Raw genomic sequence first — 24,963 nt, 5'->3', positions numbered from 1 at the left:
AGAAAAGAGAGAACCAGGAAAACAACAGTTGGCGGTGACCACCCAAGCTCTGTCCAAAGCACAGGACACCTTGTTAAATGGACTTTAAATGTGACAGTCTCACTGGCAAGGGAGCTCCCTATTATAGACATGGCTTCAGCAAGCTGTCAAGCCCTGAAGCCATTAAACTCTCAAGATCACATAATTAAAAACCTCTTTGCTTAGATTCTATGCTCAATAGGAGACCTCCTGGTTATTATGCGGCTTCCCACAGAGCTTGCCTCCAGGGAGAGCATGTGCTGCAAGAGGTCTTAAGGGTCCACTCCCTCAATAGTTACAGTTCTCGTGACAAATTATAAAATTCTCACTCTGATTTTACACATCAGACTGCACTATCTAAATGAGTCATTTGCTGAGAGATGGATCCACAATTGGTTGTGTAAAAAATTACATTTCTGAACCTGCAAGACTGAAAACTAGATTTTGAATGATGGAGAATATATGCTGAGATAGCTACCTGGATTTCGCCTAATAAAACCCAAACCTTATTGCTCACCTCTCCTCAGCAGTGAAGCTTGTATTATCATTTATCTAATTATCACACTACTTTTATTTTTGTGCAAAAATACAGCCTGACATCAAAATGACTAACTTAACAAATAAATATTTGGAGCACAACCCATGTGCAACTTGGAAACTGCCGATAAAGAAGTGGAAGAGATTCCAGGTCAAGATGGAAGCTGTGCTCATGCATGAAGGCTCTCTCCCTCCCAAAACACACAGAAATACTACATAATGCATATGGATTTTAAAAATTCAAAATACAAACTCAAAAGCAAAAATGAGGAACTCCAGGTGACAGAAACACTGAAGAGAGTATGAGTTGAAACTCTATGGCCACAGAAGTAACTAGCCAGACATGTGCCTTGCAGGCTAAGGCTTTAAATCCTCCACAGAGGCTGGAACTCAGGCCACACCTCCACATTTGGCACAGGAGCTAGGTCTGAGCCCCTTAATAGGAGCCAGGAACCAGTAAATGTCTTTCCCGTCCTTTGAAGTAAAATTAGAAAAACTTCACTCAATGGCCCACAGCCCTTAAAAAAATGAATCCCCTAAGTTCCACTTCCTGAGAGTATGAGATGAGCATTCTCAAACTACTTATGAGGTGTGATCAAACAATATGGTGAATGTTTAAATAAATAAAAATGTATTACAGTAAAAGACATATTGCCATTAACCCCCCTCAAAATACTCCCCGTCTCTTCAAACACTCTTATCCCATCGTTCTTGCCACTTCCTGAAGCAGTTCTGGAAGTCCTCTTTCATGAGTGTCTTTAGTTGCTCTGTCATGGCTGCCTTGATGTCCTGAATCATTTTGAATTTGGGGAAGAGACAGAAGTCACACAGTGCCAGATCCAGTGAGTAAGGTAGATGAGGACACACTGTAATTTTTTATTTGACAGAAATTGCCGTATACCAGAAAGGATATGTGACACAGAGCATTGTCTTGATGGAGGATGATTTATGGCTCACTTGAAAACACACCTTCTCTCAACCATAGCTCACACTCTACTGATTGCACCAAACAAGTTGAAACTTGTCACACACTGTTACTAAGGTTCGGCGAGCCACTTCCCGTATTGAAGATCCCTGCCGTTTCGTTTAATGGCACTTGGCAGCCACACTCACCATAGATTTTTATGACAACAGAAAGGCTCTGTGTCACATATTGCTTCAGGTACGGCAATTTCTGTCAAATAAAAACATTACAGTGTGTCTTCATCCACTTTATTCACCAGATCTGTAAAAATGTAATTTCTGGCCCTTCCCTAAAGCCAAAATGACTCAGGACATCGAGGCAGCCACAACAGCACAACTAAAAACACTCATAAAGAGGACTTCCAGAACTGTTTCAGAAAGTGGCAAGTACGATGGGATAAGTGTGTTCCAAGCAAGGGGTGTATTTTGAAGGGGATTAATGGCAATGTGTTTTTTACTGTAATAAAGCTTTATTTAAACATTCATTGCACTTTTTATCATACCTCATACATGACACAAAAACATTGAGTCAAGATATATATGTAAAAAATTTGCTGCTAAGATTTCCCTTGTGGTCTCAACAGAACAAATATGAAAATCCCCATAGAAAATCCTCTGCAAGCCAGGACATGTACCACCATACTTCATGCTGAAGACATGGTCCAGACAACTCTTGAAGAAATCTAATGCTCTAGGAGATCATCACCAAACACATTAAATAGCCATATTCAAAGAATCACAAATAATAGATCAATATGAGTGGGACTTTAAAATAACATTACTTGATGTGTACATATATGAAGAAAGAAATAGAGTCTATCAATGGAAAGATCATAATGAAAACAAAAAATATTTTGAAAAAGAAACAAATAAAAATTACAGGAAAAGTGATAAAATACAAAAAAGAAACCAAAAAAAATTACAGGAAAAGTGATTGGGGGGAAATACTCTATAGATAGATTAAACAAGAAATGAAAGGTAGCCAAAGAGAGAATTCATGAAATGGAAGATAAAGCTGAAGCAATCTTCCAAAATGAAGCGAAGAAAAATAAAACATAGAAAAGAAGAATTGGGGGAGGGGTACTCCAAGATACATACAAAGGGAGTATTAGGAGTGAGTAGAGAGGATAAATATAGGAGTTAGAATGTGTTAGGCTACAAGTAATAGAAAGCCCAACCAATAGTGACTTAAATAAGGTCACTTTTCACCCACAGTAAGACATCTGAGAAAGAAGCTGTCCAGAGCTAAAACAACAGCTTAGCAATGCCAAAAACAAACAAATAAATATATAAAGAAATTCTAGGTAGATTAAGATATAAACATGAGAAGTAAATCTTAATAGCATTAAAAGAAAATACTGGAAAATAATTATATGACCTACCATAAAGAAATATTTCTACAAACTTTTTCTAAAAAGCAGAAAATTTCATAGGTTCAATAGATCAAAATTTAAGTTTCTTGAATGATAGAAGAAACTTTGGGCAAAAATGAAAGCAGCAGGTTGAGAGAAAATGTTTGCAGTCTCTGTAACCAACAATAATTAATATCCTGAGTTTCTACAAACGTCAAGAAAAAGAAAAGAAAAGCAATTAAAACTAAAAAAGGCAAAGCATAAAATAATGCAATGCATATGGAGGAATGACCCTTAGTAGACAATGAACATATGAAGAAGTACTTGTCCTCATCTTCACTAGTGACTGGGGAAACGCAAATTAAAACAGTGAGATGAATTTGCACAATATCAAACGTTGGTGAGAATGTGGTGACATGGTAAGTGGAAACTGTAAACCTTGCTGGAGGAGCTCCATTATAGTATAGCCCCTTAGAGCAATTTGGCAAAGTCTAGGAAAATTTAAACCTAGTAACTTACATCTAGGAATATACTAGAGAAATTTTCTCATGAGCACTCAAGAAATTTTTAGCAACCTTGTCAATAACAGCAATGAATTAGAAAAATTCTGAATGAATGCTCATTAAAAAGGGAATGTCTTGACAAATTTGGCCATTTCCGCAAAATATATATTACTACTAAAATTGTTAAAATTAATCAACTAAATTGACATATATCAATATGAATAAACCAAAGCCCAAATTATGAATGAATTAAGAGGAATAGTTACCAAAAACCAAACCATGAGTATAAAAGAGTTGCAGAAAGATATACACAGTGTGTACATTTTAATAACATTTATGTAAATATTAAAACATGTGAATCAATCCATATACAGTTCACAGATAAACATGAAGTAGGACTATACCCTCCTAGGTATGATAATGTTTGTTTCTGGGGAAAGAGTGGAATTATCTTAGGAAGGGATACAGACGGGACTTCAAATTTACCTTTTGTTTTGTTTTTGAAACAACTAAAACAAGTATGATAAAACCTGTATTTGTTCATTACAAGTAGTAAGTGTACTGTTACTTGTTAAATTATTCTCTATATTGTCTTAACATTTATTCTTTCTAAATTAAAAAAAAATCAAGAAGGAAACTTTTTAAAATATGTGTAGCTATTTCTAAATGTGTTTTTGAAAGATTTGCTTTTAAATGTTGACAAACATAGAATAAGTACAAAGGTAACAAATAAGTGAAGTCCTACTATACCATCAATTCATCTGTTTACCCGTTTACTTATCCAAATAAATCATGTAGCTCAACATTTCTTGTTTTGGGAATTAGGAACATTGCTGAAAGAACCATCCTTATCCCCTACCCCCCATTCCCCCAAAAGCAATTTTTTTCATTAAGCAAAAACTGGGCCTGTGATAAGAGTCAGAGTAGAACCCAGGGATGACAAGTTAAGATGTCCTGATGAATTGCTGTTTCATCTCAGTGAGATCACTCAACTCTTGTTTTCGTGTTGGAAAGGGGTTTCTAATACATTATTCAGGATAAAGCGTCTCTCCTTTCCAAAAAGGGCTGTGTGTTGGAACCAGTCTCATATACATAATCATATATAGCCTCGTGCAAGCAGCATTAGAGCCAGCATCTAATTGGTGCCTTGACCAGGCCTAAGACAAAAAGCCTGTTTCAATGCAATCAATATTCACAATGTAAGAAAATGAGGGTTGCACAGAGCAGAATAGACAAGATATAGATTTCCATTCACAAGTCAGCGCAGAGCTAAGGATGCACCCAGATCACCTGTGCAGGGTGAAGTGTACCCTGAGAGAGCCTGGACTTCTCACCAGCCCGCACCCCCTACATTCCCACCCCTCCAGTCTGGTGTGCCCAAGAGGAAACAGGCCCAGAGAAGAGATTACAGGGGCAGCGTGGGTAACAGATAACAGAGGAAAGACCCTGTGAATGTTGGGATTGAGTAAAAAAAACTGTGTTTGTTTTTAAAGTCACTAATCAGGAAGATGCCGCTGCTCTTTGCCCCTACTATTACCCAGTAGTGAGGTCGTGAGGCATTTTCAACACCTCAGAATAAACGCTTGTTGTTTAAGGCATCCAGTGTGTGGATATTTGTCATAGAAGCCACTGGAAACTAATACATCCTCCTTTCACTAACCTGCTTCTCTCTTATCTGTGCCCTGATGGGAAAGGCCTCACCCATCCAGTTGCTTGGCTGAGAAGATCACCAGTCTTGTCCAAAGGTCAGGGACAGCTGTCTGGGTGCTCACAGTCCACGGCCTGGCCCAGCATGCTGCTCTGCCTCACCGGCCTAAGCAAAGCGTTGCCTCTGCCTCTCCCTCTGCCTCTGCCTCTGCCTCTCCCTCTGCCTCTCCCTCTGCCTCTGCCTCTACCCCTGCCTCTGCCTCTCCCTCTCCCTCTGCCCCTTCCCTGCCTCTCCCTCTATCTCTCTCTCTGCCTCCGCCTTTGCCTCTGCCTCTGCACATGCTGTCCCCATGTCTCTGGCTCCCACCAGACATTGTCAAGCCTTGGGATAAGTAAAGCAAACATCCTGAGTCAGGTGCCTGCACATCAGAGCTGTACCGCTGCTTTGGCGATTCCAGGTGCTGGCACTCCTGCTATCGGAGTTCTGTGAAAGAGAGAGTCGACTCTGCCTGGCTGGCAGCGTATCTGTCTGTCTATCATTCAGCCTGTCGTTTCCTGAACGGAGTGTGAAACTCGGGCCTCCCACAAGACTGACACACACACAGGTGCTCCAGGCAGAGCAGCGAGGCGACAGCTCTCCCTGAGAACGGCTGCCTGCAAGGAAAAGAGGGCATGGAGATACCATGGCCCCACACGATAGAGACTTGACTCACAATTTCCGCCATGGCTAAGGAAATAGTGTAATGAATCCCAAACTGAAGTTTATTGCAGGGATCCGGCAGATGGGGCTGAGGCCCAGGCTGTTGCCCAGAATGACACTGACTTGCGTGGGTATCAGCCGTCTTGTGAGGAACAAGCCTGAAGTTCACTAACTTTACAGATACAAAACTGCAGTGTGAAATACTCTATATTGGGGCTGTTTATTTATTATTTATACTCACCTGTTTCTCGATAATAAAGCATCTTAAAATAATATGAAAATAATACCAAGAGGAAAAACTGGAGGAAAGTAATCAATACAAATGAGGTATACAGTGGACACAAAGTTGAAAACATCATACCACCCACATACGAGGACTTACTATGAGAAGCCAACGAATTTCAAAAATAATGTGAAAGGGAAAGCCTAAGCAGTTAACAATGTCTGTGAGATGAAAAAAATTAAAGCAATTACTGAGCGAAAGTCTCTTTCTTTATACTAACGTGCAGTAGACACCATACTGTATCACAAAGCACCTCCCCGACAGTTTCCTATTAGTAGACATGACAAGGACTCTCGTGGGCACTTTCTTCTCCTGATGGCCCTTGGGATCTCACCGGAGTAAACGCAGTTTGTGGAGACAACGTGGTGAGGGAACAACCAAAATAGGAAGAGAGCGATTTCTGGACTCCTGGCCCAGTGCTCATCCCAAGTTGCTAACAAGGCAGGATGCGGTGAAGCAGGACAAGAAAAATATTTCCTTAAGGATTTTCTCCAAAAGTGCGACAATGGGGTGGGATTAAAAAACAGCTCAGATCTCAAGATTATGACAGTCAAAGGACGCCTGAGGAAGAATCATTCCAAACTGAAGGAGACTAAAGGGACATGACGATTCAATGCAACCTGTGATCTAGGAGAGTGTAATTGGGACAGTCAGTAAAATTTGAATATGATCTCGGCATCCATGCTAACTTTCTGATTCCGGCAGTTGTATTGTGGTCCTGTAGGAGAACACACTTGTTCATAGGAATTATGCACAAGAATATCCAGCAGTAATGGAGCATCAGGTCAGCAACTTACTCTCATTTGTTGAGGAAAAAAATAAGTTTTGATTGTACTTCCGTAAGTTTAAGAATGTTTCAAAATTTGAAAATAAATTTTAAAAACAGCTCAAAAATATTCATGGGATGAATACATTCAAACTTGTACAGATATGGCCAAAAGAAAATGTCTTCTGGGAGTTGGCACAGGTGATGGAGGAGGAGGAGGGGGAGAAAGGCTGCTCCCTGAGGCCTGGCTTTAGTCATTTGGAGGAGAAGGAAGGTAGGAAGCCACATTTTGATAATGACTTCCAGGTTTAACAAAATTAAAGTGGGTCAGCAACTGCAAAGGGAGGAGCATTTTATCCCCCAGGCTGCAGGGAATTAGTCAAAGTTAATAATAGACCCGCTAGCTCAAAGCTACAGGAACAGTTCCCACATCCAGCATGATGTACCCAATTCTGAAGTTGTCTACAGCTCTCACTATGGTCTGTGTGTCATCTCAGCCTGTTCTTTCTTGAGCATTGAGGCAAAAGAGGCAGCCAATGCTGAGGCAGAGTTTGAAATTGCCTCTGAAATATGAAGGAAAGGTTCTGGCTAAGCCACAGCCTGCAGACAAGTGACATGGGAAGGCTGGGTGGGGTGGGTCCTATGAAGGTCAGTTGAATGAAGAAGCCACATGGGAAAGAAATGCAAGATCTGGTTCCAGGGCAATGATCCACTCAGAAGAGGAGGAGGCATTCTGAACAGGATCGGATGTCTCACCCTGACTAGGCTTTGGTGCAGGTCCCCACTGGCTCTTGCTTCTGCCCTAGGGAAGGGATGTTGCAGTCAGGCCAATAAACACTCTCCAGCCTGACTTCATTTGTAATCAGGAAAGACCACCTCCCCCTGACCAAGTCATGTGACCCTCATCATCTACATGCCGTTACTTATTCAACAAAGCCCTGTGTTAATGTGTAAGAGCGGCATAATTCTAGGTATTTGCTGATTACAGCTGTGAGGCACAGGAAAGGACACAAATATGCAGCTGTCAAGCTGAGTGTCTCATAATCCAACAACTCACAAGGAAAAGAAAGAAAGAGCCTTCCCAAAGCAGATCTGTCTTGAGTTAAAAATGGCTGTCTCAGTGGCAGGCTAATTTCTCCTCTCTTCCCTAATAATGGCTCATCACCTGTCGTAGGATGTGAGTTGTCAGTGTTGCGGACGCTAAGAGTGGAGAGCAATTGCATGTTGAAGGCAGAGTTTTCCTCTATCTTTCATGATCTCTGTTCAGAATGTTCCCTTTGCAACCTTGATCATGTCCAGTGTTTCATGATGCTTGGCCTGGCTTTCTAGATTTGTCAAAACCTACCAATGATCTGTTAGCCAGCATGGTCTGGGTCCTCGGGGTAGTTCCCTCAGGACAAGAACCATGGATACCTGCAAACAGATCCCAGCATGGGCGGGAAGACATCAGACCCTCGACTTCAGCCCCAGCCGCCCGAGTGCAGATGCCAGCGGCCGTCAGTAGTGGTTCTTCTGGTGAATGCATTTGTTTCCTAATGTCATGAGGTGGTGGACCCCCCCCCCAGCCCACCCTCTCCCCATTTCTTGGGTCAGTTTGGACCGGGGAAAGAAGTGGGGCCAATGAGCAGATACAGAACTGCTACAAACCAGCATCACACCGGTGCCTGGGGCAGGAATCACAATCGGGAACCCAGTCAGCTGCACAGACCCAAATACAGTGGATGTCTGGGCGGGGGCTGGCTGCAGCATGACACTCCTCACTGCTCTCCCTGGCTGCTGTGGGAGTCGGAGGCTGGAAGCCTGAGCCCCAAACTCTGGGGATGGACTGGCACACACTAATGAATGCTAAGATGGGACTTGGGAAGAGAAAGGGGGGCCCTCTGTTAGTGCATAACATAATATATAGTATATACTATAACACCACATAATATTAGGTCCAATATGTATTAAATTATGACATATTTTTCATGTTACCGTGGACTTTTTTTTTAAAGCACCCAATGGTGGACAGTTAAAAACAATCGAACTGATGACTCCTCTGTTTCTCTCTTAATGTGACACTGTGATCCTATGAATCCCTCACTTGGCAAAATCAAGGCTGCCTGTGGTTAAGCTGGTTGGGGCTGGCGGTTTACAGACGCTGCCTGCTCATCAAGCTCGGTTACACCATTCAATATGAGACCGCAGCCCGATGTTGCACCATTTTGTACAAAGCGCCCTGCAGACCTCGCCTTCCTCTTCTCCTCTCCTCCCTCCCTGGAGAATTGACAAAGACTACACAGGGCCCTCAGCTCTTGGCTGAGAACCTCCAAGGAAACTTCCAGATCAAAGTTTCAATGCTTAGAGGGCTCAGCCCTGCCACCCCAGAAACGATCCGATGACTCCACAAACGAGACAGCAGTGCCAGGTGTCTGTGCCCAGCGGGTGCAAATGTGAACAGCAAAGTTCCTAACCAGCCACGTCCCCCGAGCCTCCCGGCCGGGGGTCCATCCTCGGAGTTCCCCACTTGCAACCACTGGACAGCTTTCCGCCCACGCTTAGAATTCTTTGCAACCGGACCCCAGCCTCTCCTGTCCCACCACGTCTGCGTCCTATCCTTCACTCCAGGCACGTAGAACTAACCTCCATGGCCTCAAACGCCCCGTTCTTAGGTCTCGTGGCCTTTGCGCATGCTGTTCTTTCTGCCTCAAATTCCCTTCCCTTTGACTAACGCCCACTCAACCTACAGGACTGAATCCAAATAGCAGCCACCGTGCTGCCCGCTCTGGGTCCCCCCTGCACACCACTCGTGCTGCTGGCACACCTCCAATCATATTGGGTTATAAATTCATTTCTGCTCAGTGTCTGAGTTTCTCAAGGACGGGAGTATAGCTCATGTTTCCAGTTTCTTCAGGAAAGCCTGGAATGAGGTCCAGTCCAAATCCAGCTGACAAACACTTTCGAATGAACTAGAATTTGAGGAGTACATTGTCACTTCCAAAGAACTTCCCCACCCAGCTTCCAACGGGGCTGCTGCTGCGGACGGCACCTATCCTAGTGCCCCCAGTCCTGAGACACCCACTGTCACATTTCAGTGAAGGTTAGAGGACACAGTTCATTTCGCTGAACTACAAATGCTGGATTAGGACTGAGCTAATTAGTGGGGGGGGGGGGGGATTCAAAAGCAAGACCTTGCTTGGAAAGATTTGCATTCTAGGACTTGCATAAACAAAACAGTGACAGAAAGGTACATGGCAAATCACTTGAGTTAAAAAAAAAAAGTAGGAACAATGATTTTGAAAATTGTCAAGTTCTGATGCATCAGTGGGTCGTGAAATCAATTTGGTGAATCATGACTAAAATTTTGAAATGAAGTGGAATGGGGTGGGAGGGGTAAGACAAGCTAGGATAGCGCAGCACACAATATCAGAGCTAGTACATCAGAGCTAGTAAGAGCATTCTGAGTGTTCTGAGCAGGCATCGTACATGTTTCTTACTCTGGGTCATGGCCAAAAGTGTTTGAAAGCCACTGTCTTACAATTCAGAGATCAGCAGGGAATACAGCAATGAGAAAGTTAGCCACAGTGCTTTACATAAGAAATTTTCTCCCAAAAAGGATGGAGAAGGAAGGAAAAGAGAGGGAGAGAAACAGGGAGTAACCTATGATCGAAGGTTAGAAAACTTCCCTGGTAATGAGTTGTCAAAAAATATTTGAAGGATGAGATAACTAATGTTCAATTAGAGGTTGTTTGGCAGAAACAGGAAAGATTTCTGAAGTCTTCTAACACATACTCAGCCCTTCCTTGACCAGTACACGCACATTAACCCACTCTGCAAATAGCAAGTAATGTGTGTTTAAGCAACAGGACCATTGATTCCTGCTAATTATATGCAGAACAGAGACAGCAAGACAGCCAAGAGGTGTGAAGGGAGAGGAGCTCACAGCAAAGGAGAGCATAACAATGCAAGCCCTCCAGGAATTTGCACAAACCTTAGTGAGTAATTTGTACAGTCACAGGGAGCAAATGGGGGCCTGGGTCTCTTCTGTAGGTCTGAAGGGACAGGGGACATCAGACAACATCCAAGTCTTCTGTGCACGTTCATACTGCTTGGTGGTGAGGAATGCCACAGTCGGGTTACAAGGACAGCTAAATGACACACCACCCAATCCAGCCAGATAACCCTCTATCTTCTCCTCCAGAAGCCATCCAGATGCCATCACATACATCTGCAGAGATGGAGATTGTGCTGCTCCCTGCAGCTGTCACCTCTACATCAGTTATAACACTGAGGCACACAGAACAAGTCTGATATGCTATCCCCTCTGAATCCTGAGTGCATACTCTCTATCCCCTGCCCTAAATCCACTCTTCTTCTGACCGAACAGCCATAAATCCCCCAAGATTCCCTAGGAGGCCACGTGTTCTACTCCCCCTCACTATCTAGTCACCCTCATCCAAACACATGCCACCTCATCCGTGGTTCCTTTACAGCACTCTAGTTATGGGGGGCCGTGCACAGGATCCAGAAGCCTCGCGCCCCCACCCCCACATTAGATGATATACTTGCAGTAAGGCAGTCCACGGTCCCAGGAATAATTGTGGCTGGCGGCAGTCATCGAGTTTGTCTAATTAAGCTGGTAGGAAGTAAGAAATTTGTGCACGTCTTGTCTAGCTGCCCCATGGCTTTCAAAGCACAAGTTCTTGCTAATTCAATATAGAGAGTCTGTATTTCCTCTATGGATCCTAACAACAGAAAATGTGATTTCCTGCAGCTTATTCATCATAACCAAGTTCCACCATAACAAAACAATTGAATGTTCCTGCAGTTATAATAGTGTCGTTGCTATTTTCACCCAATAATCAGTCTCATGGAACTTTTTCCTTGGTCTGAGTTTTTGAAATCGTGATATTGATGGATATTCAGCTTTGTGGAACAGAAAGAGAATGGGCATGAGTGAGGCTGCCTGGGCTCAAAGCCTGGCTCCATTGTTTATCAGCTCTGTGACCTTTACAAGTGACTTGACCTTGACCTCTCAGTGCCTCACTTTCCTCATCAGTAAAGGAAGGACAATAAAAAAAGCGATTGGCTGTTGTGGGGTTTGCATGCAATAGTGCATGTGAAGTCCTCAGCGGAGGGCCTAGCTCCAGGTGAGAGTCCCATAAGCACTGTGACAACATAGTCTGTTGCCCAAGTTGGGGTAATTCTAAGACTGAAAAGGAACACTATTAAAATTACGTAGAGACACAGTATTAACTGGGACATAGGGCACACCTGTCCACGTGCATCAGCCTTGATGATAATGATGCCGACATTGTTCATACCAGAGCCCTCATTTCCCAGACTACTAAAGAATGAGATAACATCTGTGTTCTAGGATTGTTGAGAGGATTTGAGACGATCTGTATAAATTGGCTGGCACAGAGAAGTCAATCAGTAAAAAGGAACTTTTTAAATATTATTTTTATGGCTTCCAGCCCAAAGTTCATTTTCTTCATGATATAACCCTTCTGACATTATAAATGGGGGAGGGGAGATTCCTGCATCCCGTGGCTTTATATTCAATTACAACCAGTTAATAACTGAAAAGAAGGAACAGCCATGCACTGAGAGTCCATCTGAGTCCTTTCTTGGCTCCAGCTGATGAATATAAATGATTTGAAAATTAAAAAGCCATTAGGTTATTAAAAATAGCTTCTAAGAACAATCTCTCAATAAATTATTTTCATGCTTAAAAACCCAACTAGAAAGAATATAAATGGTAATACAGGCCATCTGAAAAGTCAATAACCAGATATAATGGTCAATTTCTCTGATATTATTGTCTAATTAAGCAATTTTGCTTTAGTAGAGATTGCATGTAACTGAGTCAGTACAGTCTAAAAGTAATGTAGAACCAATTTCTTTCTAGCTAAGGAGAAAAAATATAAAACTTTAGGACAAGGAGGAACAGATTCTGATTTATGTTTTGTGCTCAACTGGCTGACTTTCCAAAGTGAGATTCAAAAGCTAAAAGGGAGCCTGTCAAATGAGCCAGGGGCTCTGGGACGCAGCAGCCCTCTGCAGGCGTGTGTACCTGGCGATGGGAAATGCTCTGTCTTCACGGCCTCTTGCCCACAGAAGCAAGAGGCTCTGAGTGGTTCTCTTTCAGTTCAGTGATTCTCAGGCTTTGGGAAGGGAGCTTTTAAATATCCCCATGCCCAAACCTCTCCCAGACCAATCAATTCAGAATCACTGGGAGTGGGACAGCAGCTGCAGTAGTTTTTACAGTTCCCCAAGAGATTCTGATATGCACCCAAGGTGGAGAACCCCTGTTCTGTATGGTTCCTGAAGCATCTATTATAAGCACCAGTCAAGAAGTCAAAAACTTCCTTCAGAACACGACTTTTCCAGTTCCTGGTCTCGGTGTCCTGGAACTGAGCAAAGCAGGCCAGCAGGTTCTCTACATGGCTCACTGACATGCCTGAGGAGCCTGGGATGACTCACCCCACATGAAAACTGCCACATGAAAAATGAAATTTCCTTGGGCTGAGAGCAAACCTCACTTGGACGAGTGTGAGGGTTCATTTTATGTATCAACTTGACTGGGCCACCGGGTGCAAAGACATTTGGTCAAACATTCTGAGTGTTTCTGTGAATACATTTTGGATGAGATTAATTTTGGAATTGGTAGACTGAGTAAGCAGATTGTCTTCCCTAATGTGGACGGGCCTCATCGAATCAGTTGAAGGCGTACATAAACCAAAAGGGCTGACCCTCTCCCAGGAAAAGAGAATTCCCCCTGTCTGACTGCCTTTGAACTGGGACATCGGTTTTCCTGCTTTTGGACTTGAACTGAATCATCGGCTCTTCTTGGGTCTCCAGCCTGCCAGCCTTCAGTCTACAGCAGAGGGGTCCAAACTTTTTTCAATGTTTTTTACCAAGGGCCATATGTGGTAAAATACACAAACAGCCAGGACAGTCACTCAAGGTGAAGTACGTATTGCCTCACCTGGTTTATTTAAGTAAACTAAATATATTTTTGGAATTTGCTGAGGGCCAATTAACAATGGATTGTGGGCTGCAGTTGGCCCACGAGCACAATGTGGACACCCCTGGTCTAGAGCTACGCCATCATCTCTCCTGGGGCTCCAGCTTACCCACTCACCCTTAATATCTTGGGACTTGGCAGCTTCCATAATCGCTTGAGCCAATTTCTTATAATAAATCTCTTTCTATATATACATGTATACCTCCTATTGGTTCTGTTTTCCTGGAAAACCCTGCCTAATACAATGAGTCTGCTCCTTACTGTTGTCCCCCAACTACTCACCTCCCTAGAAACCGCAGCCTGCCCCTGAACCAGTGGCATAACTGGTAATGCATGTGTGAAAAGCAGCTTCCAAGATGGCCTCCTAGGATACCCAACTGCTGGCATTCACACCCTTGTGTAGTCCCTTCCCACACTGTATCAGGGTTGATCTGTGTGACCAATAGCATAAGGGACCGAACAGTGTGTCACTTCCTAGGCCAAGTTCTCCAAGGCATTGTGGCTTTGGTCTTGCTCTCTCAGATGAATCACTCATGGAAGAAGCCAGCTGCCATGTCGTGAGGACACTCAGGCAGCCCTCTGGAGACATGCACGTGGCTAGGAATTGAGGCCTCTGACCAACAGACAGCAAGGAGTTGAGGTCTCCTGATAATAGCCGTGTGAGTACGTTTAAATGCAGATCCCCTGCCCCAGTTAAGCCTTTAGATGATCTCAGCTGATGGCATCAATCCCTGTCCTGCTCTCCATGCTCACCTCCCACAGCAGCGAATCCTGTCAGCTCTCTCTGAACAAGGTATCTTGAGTCCATCCGTTTCTCTGTCTCCTCCTAGTGCATGCCACTGCTATGTCTCACTGGATCTGTTGGGTAGTCTGCTGACTTATCTCCCTGCTTCCGCTCTATTCCCCTTCCAGTTGTTCTCCACATATCACACAGGGAGAATTTTCTACAACAGCGGTTCTATCAAAGGTTACCAAACTTTCTCAGTTCACATCACTCTTAGTGACTCAGTAATTTTTTTTTTTTAACAGCACCTCTCATCCAAAAGGAATGCCTGTTCTGTCAAGGTCAAACAACTTAATAAGTATTTATGTCCTAACAAAGAAGTAGCTATTTGAAAAAAAGTAATACATATAAACTGAAAGAAAAAATTAATATTTCTGTATCATCCTTAAATAATCACAGTTATGTGTGCACCTGTTGGGCAGTGCACAATTCTTAAGCCTCTGCCATCCTCATCTCCTGTTCCATGTTGATTGTGGCTTTTTATCACAGCAACTGCCAACCCTAATAATACGGTTACATGTGCTTCCCTTGGGTCTAATCCTGCTGCTCAGTTCTGCAGTGAATAATACTGACATAAGCATGTTATTGTAAATGCTATCTGTGAGTGCTTAGTGCTTTTCATCAACCCATAGTCAAAGCTGAGAAGACTATCCTATGGTTTCAGAAGAGAATGTAAGTATGCTGAACCTACAAATACTAACCTGATGCAGGGGGAGGGGAAGGAAAGAGCAGCAGCATTTAGTTGTGGAAGTATTCCCTTTAAAAATAGTTGTGGAGTATTTCATTCAGGGTTATGGTGGGAGCCAGCGGAAGAACTAAACACTGAAAGTCAGTTGAGTCTGCAGAGTGAGCCTACGGGTGGAGGTGGGAAAGACTTTTCATTTCTGTACACTCTTTTTTATATCCTTCTGAATCCTTTGTGTAACCACATGAATGTTACTTTTATAAGGAAAACAGAATCTTGTATTTCCTTCCATATGGGGCTTTAATACCCCCTTCCACCAGTCTTTCTTCCATTTAGCTTCCCTCCTGACAAACCAGTCTAGTAACTCTTTACACATGTGCCAGGCATGGTGTTTGACTCCAAGGTTTTGCTAATGTCCTGTATCACATTGCTTGTTCCCTCTGGGGACATTTCTTTTCTTTTTTCTCTTTCTTTCTGTCTTTCTTTCTTTCTTTCTTTTTATCATGTTAAAAGTTTTAATATGCAGAGAGATATGACAAAATGTAATTTTATTTATTTTTTATAATTTTTATTAAATTTATTGGGATGTCATTGGCTAGTAAAATTATATAGGTTTCAAGTGTAAAATTCTATATACATCCTCTATGTATTGCATTGTGTTCATCACCCAAAGTCAGTCTCATATGGTTCCTTTAGACTCTATAAAGGTGGCTGCTAAATCCTCTATCTGACTCCTTAGCTTCTAGAAGACAAAGAGTATGTCTTAGTCTTATTAATATGTGAGTCCCCTCTCTTTGCCCAGATTAGCGCCACCTACAGAAGATATTCTATAAACAGTTGTTTTCTGACCCCAAGTCCATTTGGCTACCAAAAGAGAAGCCGAATATTAGCCTCAAGCGAACACAGCATTTATTAGGCTGGTGCAAAAGTAATTGTGGTTTAAAAGGTTAAAATTACTTGCAAAACAAGTACTTTTGTACCAACCTAATACTTATTTGTCTTCTCTCATGGACTCTGTTCTCCTTGATGACAGTCATAGATTTTTATTCATTCTCAAGTTATTAGAGACTGCTGGATGCTACCCAAAAATACAGGCAAAAACTACTGAACACCTGAGAGTGGAATGAATAAATGAATGAATGAGTGAATTCAGAAAGTTGGAGGGAGAATCACCTAACATCAAAACTCCTTGCATCTGCAGAAATTACCTCATTCCTTCAAATTCCATTTTCTGTTAATCTTTAACATTAAACATTGAACCCTTTTGTCTGTATCTACCATGCGTTCAAACCTATAGTATTTAAAGGATCTATGCTAGAGACCACTACACATTTATCAGAAGTCCTCATTTGGGCCTGAGTTTGTCTGAGAAAGGAGAAAGGGTTCTAGATTTGTTTTGTCTTTTGGTTTTGGTTTTGGTTTTAACTCACCTCAGTAACAACACCCAGAAATTCAGCCAGGATATCGTAACCATATTCTCTCTCTCTCTCTCTCTCTCTCTCTCTCTCTCTCTCTCTCTCACACACACACACACACACACTCACACACACAACATCCATCTCTCAGCCTCTTGAATCCCATTGAAAGCCCTGAGGATCTGCGAGGAGTTATGAAAAATGTCCTTTGTGTGACACATCTTCAAGTTCTTCCCTGAACCCTTGAAATACTTCAGGCTGAAAGCTATTCCCTGTGTTGAGTGCAATACTGTCTACCTCTTAAAGACCTTTTGACTTTTCAAGAAGTAGTATTCCACACTACTTTGGGTGCTAGGAAAGACTCCAGTTACCAGTAGACACGATTGGGGTGCGACCGTGAAAATATACCAGCAACCTGCTCCATATTATCCTACTTATGCTCAGCAGGCCCAGGACTTCTGTATCTGGCAGGCATTGCCCTTTCTTAACTTCAGCAAAAGGGCTGGTAAGAAGGTTGCTGGCTGCCACCGTTTATCAAACATCTCTCCTTTGTCAGGCACTGTACTACATATATGAAGAACCTAAGACAGCGGGAACATAGTATGTGTCACCTAAGGACCAGGGATCACTCCCTCGGTGAGTCTATGGATGGGCAGCAGAACTCAGCATCACTGTCACCTGGCTGCTGGCACTGTGATGGCTCGGCCCACCTCCTTGTCTTTCATGCGGAAAGAATCAGGTGTCCAGTGTCTCGCTTCTGTTCACAGTCTGGGCTGGAGGGCAGGGTTCGGGGTGTGGAGGGGAAGTAGCCTCACTCAGCAAGGCAAACACACGTGTGTGGATTTGGAAGAAAGATTAATGAGGTTCAGCCATTCTCCACGGCAGCTTCAAGTGACGAAACCCAATTCCTGCAGAATCCATGTAAATGAGGGAGCAGGTGTGGGAGTCCCCACTCTCGTTACCTTGTTCCCAGGACCCTCCTCTGCACATAGGGGCCCACATGCCTAGACTTGCAGGGTCCTTCAAGTGGCCACACCTTAACCAGCAAAGACAGAAGAGGAGAAGAACTTGAGAGGAGAGTTCTCCTCAGGTTGAATATCTTTAAAAACATATAGACTCAGTCCGATGAATTGTCCTATAAAGGTTTCTCCTTTGCTAATGCATCCTTGGATAGGGGCAGTCTAGTCGGACGGTAGGTAGAGAAATCGTACCCCCAAATTATAAGTACTCTATTATTGTTGCTGCTGTGTGGGCTTTCCATATAGTATCTCATTTGAGCCACAAACTAACTCAGCATTATCATCTCTGTTTCACAGGTGAGGGAAATATACTCAGAGTTTGCTGGATCTTCCTATTGTCAATTGTGTTGATTGTTTCCCGTAACTACCCTTCCCTATAGGGTTCTGAGTAAGAGATGGCCACAGTGGAAGTTGTGCAAGATTTGGTGGAACAGAAGTGAAGTGAAGCAGGGGCCATTGGTCTCTGAAGGATTGCAGGTCAGATAAAGTGATAGATAGGAACAGACATGCCCCGCAGCTTCTAGCTTATTCTTTCTTTCCTCCATTCTACGCCCAACTCTTCTTCCAAAATGTTGACTCTGCTGACCGATAGTGAACCTACCTCTCCCCCCAGCTGTTTGGCCGCAGACCCACAATGTCTCCCAATAAACCTCGACATGAGTTCCCCTTTGCTGGCCCATTTCAGCAGCGGAATATGCCCAGCCTCCTCCTCATCAGGGCTTCAGAAAGCCAATTAGTGACTTCTCATCTCCTGAAACTCTTCCTGGATCTAAAGTCTAACTCCCTGGAATGCATTCTTTATTCCAGATAGGTCTAGTTCTGCTTCCCAGACCGAACTCTAACCAGTAAAGAGACATTAAATAACATCTAAAGGCCACAGGCCTAGGATGTACCAGAACCAGAAACCAGGTAGCTACGAATCAGCGGTCAGTGCTGAGGGGGGAAGCGAAGTGCACAGCTCCCCTAGCCCCGGGCAGACACATCGCCCAAGTCCACGACAAGCCAGCTTGGCTACTGGAGGCCCTGGTCCCAGAGCGTTCCACCCAGCAGTGGTGTCTAGAGCCCAGAGGCAGTAGGTGAGACCCTCAGTTTTGTGGACACTCACCTCGTCCATAAGCAAACCCAATCAATGTCCAGGTAACAAGATGAGCCCTTCCTCTCCCTCCTTCCCAGGAAAGAGAACAGATCAGCTATCAGAATCCAGCCACACAGACACCACCTCCATTTGTAACTGAAATATGAGAGGCACCGGAACTTGACTTCAGGAAGCAGAAGTGGCTGCACACCAGGTATCCTTTGTAAAACCCACCTGGGGGCAGGCTGCGGCCATGAGGACCTGCCCGCCCTGGTGAGCTTGTCCCAGGGACCAAAGAGACTTCAGGAGGAAGCTTCAGTGATACCCTCAGGAAGAGGGTGCCTGGGGAAGCATAGGAAGGGAAGCACTGACACCTTTGGATTTTCCACGAAGAGCGTACTGAGCAGCATGACACCGTAACTAAGAGCTCACAGCCCAGAGACAAGCAGGTCAGGGGAGCTGCAGGAGAGCTGAAGGACTCCAGGCTTGCTGTGGAAGGAAGGCATCCTGTGTTTGATGGTGGACCACAAAGGACAAGTGAAGCGTCTCTACTAGAAAGTCTGAGCAAGCTGCGTGGTCTTGTGAGTGAACCCCGTGGATGCTGACGTCCTCCCAGCCCAGCCCCCTCTAGAAACCAATCTCCTCTCACACCCATTTGTCCTGTCTCTACTCACCACTCGGGATCAACTCATTCTAGTATGTCGCCATGATCACTGGCTTAAAATCCCAGCTAGGCCACTTCCTCTTGAGCCTGTTTCCTTCTCTCTAAAATGGGGGTGAAAGTAGTATCTATCTCAGAGCTGACCTGAAGATTAAGTAACTTAATAATGTAACTGGCTAAGAAAATGCAGCGCTCACTGCAATGGTTTCATAGGTGCTGGCTCTTATTAAGTACTTAATGTTTTCCAGGCAAAGCAGAACCCTTGACTGCATCAAGGGCTGATGGATACTCGTGTGTAGCTCAGCCCCGGCACAGAGGCCACTTAATAGGCATGACCTGCTCGTAACAGGCAACGACAGTTGGATTCTGTTATGGGTGGAATTGTGTCCCCCTGAGAAAGTTATGTTGAAGTCTTAACCACCAGTACCTCAGAATGTGATCTTTTTTAGGAAATAAGGACTTTACAAAGCTAATCACCTTAAAATGAGAACATTAGCATGTGTCCCACTCTTATATGACTGTCCTTATCAAAAGGATAAATTTGGACCCAGAGACAGACACACACAGAGGGAAGACAATGTGAAGACCCAGGGAGAAGATGTCCCTGTGACTGGAGGATGCATCTGCGAGCCACAGAACACTGAGGATGGGGCCAAACACCAGAGACAGGGGAGGCAAGGCTCTTCTAGGGTCTTCAGAGAGAGTACGGCCCTACCAACACCTTGTCTAGCCTCCATAACGGTAAGACAACACGTTTCTGTTGTTTGAAGCCACCCAATTTTTGGTACTTTGCAATGGCAGCCCTAGGGAACCAATACAGACCATGGTGTTTACCTTTCACAGAGGTGCCTGGACTCTGGAGCAGTGGGGAGACCACCTCCCACTTGTCACGTGGATGGGGAAGCAAGAGAATTCAATCAGCAAAGAGAGCAAGAAGAAAATAGAAATGCAGAAAAAGCAAGACATAGAGAAAGCCAACTTGATTGCTATTTGATTATGTTTGGTCTCTTCTTACAGACTGAGTGAATTCCTTCCCTGAAATCTGAGAGCACCTATATGTCCCCATAACAAATTTTCCTTTAGGTCTTAATCTAGCTCAAGTGGGTTCTTACTGTTTGCAACCAAAGAGACATCAAAAATGCAACAGCCAAAAAATAAAGAAAACAAAACCACAATGACCCCTGTGGTTCACCATTACAAGTGCCACCTCCAAGACCTGGCAGAGTGTGAGCACCAAGGATGTAAACTGTCACGGGCTCCCCACATGACAATGGAAGGCGGCTTCCCAATTAGATGGCCATTCTCCTTGACTTCATGGATGCCTAGAAGTTAACCAGCAGAAGAAACATTCCAAGTAGCAGGGACCCTGTTTTATTCTTGTGTTTCTGCAAGATTAACACCAAGCTGGTAGACGTTGGGAAGGTTTTTATTATTCTTGAGCTGAAAAACAATCAACCTGGAAACAAAACCACTGCCTAGTTGCCATGCTAAATTGAGCCAGGCATTGAGAGATTGAGCTGTCCCACATCCTCCTGCTTTCAAAAGGAAGCCTCAAATTCTCTGCCAATTGAGACCACATCTATTGATCCCAAAGCAAATTGACTCCCCTGCCTGTGTATTGCAATTCAGACTCAGACACTGAAAGATGTTACCTTCTAATCACAAGAGCAGCATTCGAGCTGCACAAATATTTGCTTTGTTCCTCCACACTCCAACAATTAAGCCAAAGTATAGAGGAAATTCACATTGCAGCAGGTTGAATAAACAAAGTGGTATGGTTAGTAGACACCTCAAGGGATGCGTGGAATTGGAAGGCAGGTTTCATGGTTGCACAATAGATCCTTCCCTTTCCCTCTCATCTCACGATAGAATAATCGCAGGATGTCACAAATACAGTGATCCAATAGACCCTTGATGCAAGTGTCCCCCATACGTAAGCATCCTTTTCTCAGCCTGCCCCAGAATCTCAACGATCCATTGTACCCTGCCCTCAGGTTTTTTCTCCTTCTCATTTCCTCTGTTTCCCATTCATTCTCTGCTTTCCTGTTCGGTTATTCACTTGTTTCATCTTAGTTGGGGGTCTAGTGGGAAAGCAGCCTTCTGCCAGAAAAGAGGGAAAAGGAAACAATGAAAGCATTGTCCATCTGCTGTGACATCAGGGGAAGAAAAGATTTTAAAAAATAAGCGTGGGATTTAATTCCATTCTAGGGTCAGTCTTGCGACTGACAGACCCCTTGGCCCTGGGCCAAGGTGTCCTGTGTCCTTGCGGGCCGAGCCTGGTATAACAGGGAGATGAACAGCCCAGCTCTGAGATGAGCTACTCACGCAGTCTGGCGGCTCTCATTCACGTCAAACCACAGGAAAAAGACACAGTCCCCCCTCGTTCGCAACCAGGAAGCTCAACAAACCCCACCTTTGAGAGAAAGACAGGAGGAGCCATTCAGGAAATTACTGCTCCCTGCAGGCGGGCACCACACTGGGCACCACACTGGGCACCACACTGGGCACCAGCACAGCTCTCTGCTTGTGGCCAGGTGGTCACTGGCATCTGTTCTGTGCTGGGCCCAAGAGCTATAGAGACAAACAAGACACTCACCAGGCCTTGGGGAAGCTCCAGGTCTGGAAGCAGACAGACAGGAAGCAGACAGGGCCCCGTGAGGACACACAACGTGGGCGGAACACACTGTGCTGCAACAGAGCTGGGCCGGGAGACACATTCGAGTGAAGCAGGTGAGGAAGGAGACAAGGGATTCCAGCAGAAGGAGCAGCATGAGAAAGTCGAAGGCATGAAATCAACATGGAGTGCTGGGCAAAAGCAAAAGGAGCCAAAATTATCACCTGGCCCAGGGAGCCTGAAATAGATTGCAGGGAACAGTACAGAGCCAGACCTTACATCTCGTCCCCTAGGTGTTTAATTAGTGCTCCTTGACCATGAATATTTTTGTGGGAAAATACACAAAACATAAAATTTGCTATCTTAACCATTTTTAGTGTACACAGTTCAGTGGTATTAAGTACATTCCCATAGTTGTACAATCATCACCACCGTCCGCCTTCAGAATTCTTTTTATTTTCCCAAATTGAAACCCAATATCCATTAAACAATAACTGCTCATTCTCCCCACCCCACTAGCCCTTGGCAACCCCCATCCTATTTTCTGTCTATGAATTTGACTACTCTAGGCATTTCACATAAGTAGAATCATGCAGTACTTGTCTTTCTGTGAATAGCTTATTTCACTTAGCATAATGTCCTCAAGGTTCATCTATGTTGTAGCACATTAAAGAATTTCCTTCTTTTTTAAGGCTGAATAATATTTTTAAGAATGTTTATACCATGAGAGCGTGGAACTTTGCAATTAAATTAACTCAAACTCAATAAAATAGGCATGAAAGCTGCAAAATATAAAATTAAAAAACAAAAAAAAAACCTTTTGTTCCTCACGACAGAAAACCCAACCCAAACTGACTGAAGCAGAGAAGGGGATTTGTCAGCCAAATGACTGAGTTATCTGGGGCAGGGCTGGCCTCAGGCAGGGCTAGATGCAAGGGCTCCTCACTGTTATCACCACCTGTCCTGGCAGGAGCCAAGCGCTATGCTGGATACTAAGGAGAGAGGAGGGACTAAAACATACATAAGCCCAGCCCTAGCAGAGCTTGAGTCTCACCTTCTTGTCTCCCAACTGCTATGCCCATGGCAGACATCTCTAATCGATCCCTGCACTCTCTATGCTGAGCTTGGCTAGGCCTTGGCGTTTGCCTTCATACAGTGCTCCAGAAAAACATCACTCTTGGATTGGAACTGACTCGTGAGATAAAGCCGCCTGCCACCTTTTCCTAAACCATAGTGACGATTGTTGGAGCCAGCAATTATGTGGAGCTCACTGCATGTGCCAGGGGGTCAGCCACACTAACCCATTTAGTCCTCAGAATAGCCCCATGAAGCAGAGACTCTGTCACTAACCCCATTTTCCTGATAAGGAAACAGAGGCACAGAGAGATTAAGTAAACTGTCTAAGGTCGCAACAAGTAGCAGATTGTTGAATCCAGATTGGAACCCAGGCAGGCTGGCGACTCTGTGGGGTGACCTGAGGAACTGGCCAGCCCCCTGCTGAGCCCTTATCCCATCTTTTAACCACCACAGAGACATGGAGCACAATGACAGGATTCTAGAGAAATTACAGCATTTTCTAAAGTGCTTTAGCTTTTTATCCAAACTCAAAGAGGAGCTAAAATGAATTAAATTATAATTGGACAATATGGGTTTTTGACTTGTAATTGTTGTAATTAATTTACCATCAATATAATGCAAGGAGTTAAAAATAATTGATTGAAAATGGTTGAAAACCCATTGAAATGTAATGTGTACAAGTGAAATACTCTTCTTACATATAAAGTACTTAACTGAATATGACATACGCTAATAAATCTCTGTCTTATTCATTACGGGCTGCATATGTTACAGTTCACAGACAAGCTTATCAATGGAGCATAAGAGCTGGTACAATTGCTCTTTAAATCCCTCTCAAGACCCCCTTTCAGCACCAGAATGTATTTCACAACACTGCAGTCCTTTAAGCCTCTGTTTCGCATGCTCACATGTGCATTCTGGGAGGAGGGCTCAGTTGAGGGCCCAGCGCTAGGGAATCACCACACAATGGCCCCGGAAGTGTCAGCTGGGCTTGTGGTTCAGGGAGTCAGTACGGTGAAGGGTACTGCTCTGGCACTGGACAAACCTTAGCTAGGCCACCTACAACTACAGGACTCTTAACCTCTCTAAGCCTTAGTTTCTTCATTTGTAAGAAATGGATAAGCAGATTACCTTCTTAAAGGGCTGTTGTGAGAATTTAGAGAGAGTTACCCGTAAGGCTATGATTTGTTTAAAATGGGGTTTTTTTTTATATTGTGATCTGCATACTAGATATATACTAGAACAAAATGCCAAATCTTCATGCATTTTTTGAATGATTTCCCCAAAGGCCACTGTTCAGGTGCCAGCATGTAAGTGGGGATAGTCATATGGACCTCACAGGATTGGTGTTGAGATAACAATTATCACCCAACGTGTCTTGGTATCCCTCCAGGTGCCAGGGACTGTGCTGGAACCCACACAAAGCAATGAATACGATGAGGCTCTTGCCTTCAGAGAGTTCACAGTCTAGCGCAGGATGGATAACTAACAGTATGGCAGGGCCACAGTGAGGTGTGTGTGTGTGTGTGTGTGTGTGTGTGTGTGTGTGTGTGTGATCTGCTGGGAAACACTGAGCTGCTTCAACCACTCAGAGGACCCGCCTTACACCTCCTCAGTGGTGTCCTGTGTCCGACATTCCTATCCAGCAGGACCATTGGTGAAGGAAAGCTGGAGTGATGGGACAGAGGGTAGAAAGAGCAAGGCAGGGCCGGCCCGGTGGCTCAGGCAGTTGGAGCTCCGTGCTCCTAATGCCAAAGGCTGCCGGTTTGATTCCCACATGGACCAGTGGGCTCTCAGCCACAAGGTTGCCAGTTCGACTCCCGCAAGGGATGGTGGGCTCTGCCCCCTACAACTA

At 44.2% G+C, this 24,963-nt stretch overlaps 1 long non-coding RNA gene across 2 annotated transcripts in view; it reads right to left on the bottom strand.

Moving 5' to 3' along the window:
• LOC141570659 (uncharacterized) overlaps window positions 1-22,216 on the bottom strand; it is a 71,011-nt gene extending 48,795 nt beyond the window's left edge. For both annotated transcript variants that reach the window (XR_012494938.1, XR_012494939.1), the window contains exon 1: window positions 22,014-22,216. This is a non-coding gene — a long non-coding RNA (uncharacterized LOC141570659). The remainder of the gene's footprint in view (window positions 1-22,013) is intronic.
• Between the last annotated feature and the right edge of the window lie 2,747 nt (window positions 22,217-24,963).

The sequence above is a fragment of the Rhinolophus sinicus genome, linkage group LG03 (genome assembly GCF_036562045.2).
Source record: "Rhinolophus sinicus isolate RSC01 linkage group LG03, ASM3656204v1, whole genome shotgun sequence".
In the NCBI taxonomy this organism is placed as follows: Eukaryota; Metazoa; Chordata; class Mammalia; order Chiroptera; family Rhinolophidae; genus Rhinolophus; species Rhinolophus sinicus.
Note: the sequence above shows the minus strand (reverse complement) of the source record. Positions and strands in the feature narration are given on the sequence as shown.